The following is an 886-nucleotide window of genomic DNA, read 5'->3' as shown; positions in this document are numbered from 1 at the left end:
CACTCTGTACTGTACCTAGCTCCTCCTCAGACCAAGCTCCTCCTGAGTGCCTCTGCACTGCTGGCCTCACAGATCAGCTGCTATTGATTTATTACAATATAAGCTAAACACAATTGTAGCCAAGCAAGCACATTGTCTTTTTAACCCATTGAGGCTTTTCTTTCTTTTGTTCAACACTTCCCAGGCTGTTGCTATTTACAAGACACAACTTCATCCACTGTTTTGCACAGCTCTGCTGAGGAGCTTCCCCATCAGAACCCACTCAGGGTCCTTTGCTGAGGCTGAAGTGACTGTAGCAGGATTAAGACATTCCCCAGAGGAATTAGCTAGCAATTGTTGATACCATAGATTGAACAATGTACTGAAGATCTAAAGCACTAATGTCAGTTAATTAGTCTCTTGGAAGGTAGAGAGGTGAGTATCATGACCTCTGTTTAACAGATGGTGAAACTGAGGCAAGGAGAGGTCGAGTTTCTTGCCCACGTTCACACAGCAGCCAGAGGCAAAACTGGGATTAGAACCTAGGAGTTTGTGGGTCCTAGTTCCAGTGAACCAGGTCAGTGGTTCTCAGCCTTTTTTGGCTCAGGACCCATTTGTAAACAGTGTCCCGTCATGACCCAGTCAACTGCTTGAGTGCCAATAACATCTTATTAATTACACATTAACGCAATAAGTACTAAGTGCACTGTACCCCAGTGGTGACTCCCTGCAGCTCCTGTCCCCCAGGGTGGGCTGGACTCTGAGGCCACAGCACTGCTCAGATTTGGCCCCAACTGGGCCAAATTTGTGGGAGCGGAATTGCAACCTGGTGCATGACAAGGGGGCTGCTGGGCCAAAGCTGAGCAGCGCTGCAACCGCAGGTGCTAGATCGCAAAGCCCGGAGCAG

Source organism: Caretta caretta, chromosome 1, assembly GCF_965140235.1.
Source record: "Caretta caretta isolate rCarCar2 chromosome 1, rCarCar1.hap1, whole genome shotgun sequence".
NCBI classification, from domain to species: Eukaryota; Metazoa; Chordata; order Testudines; family Cheloniidae; genus Caretta; species Caretta caretta.
The sequence above is the reverse complement of the archived record's forward strand: the minus strand, read 5'-3'. Positions refer to the sequence as shown.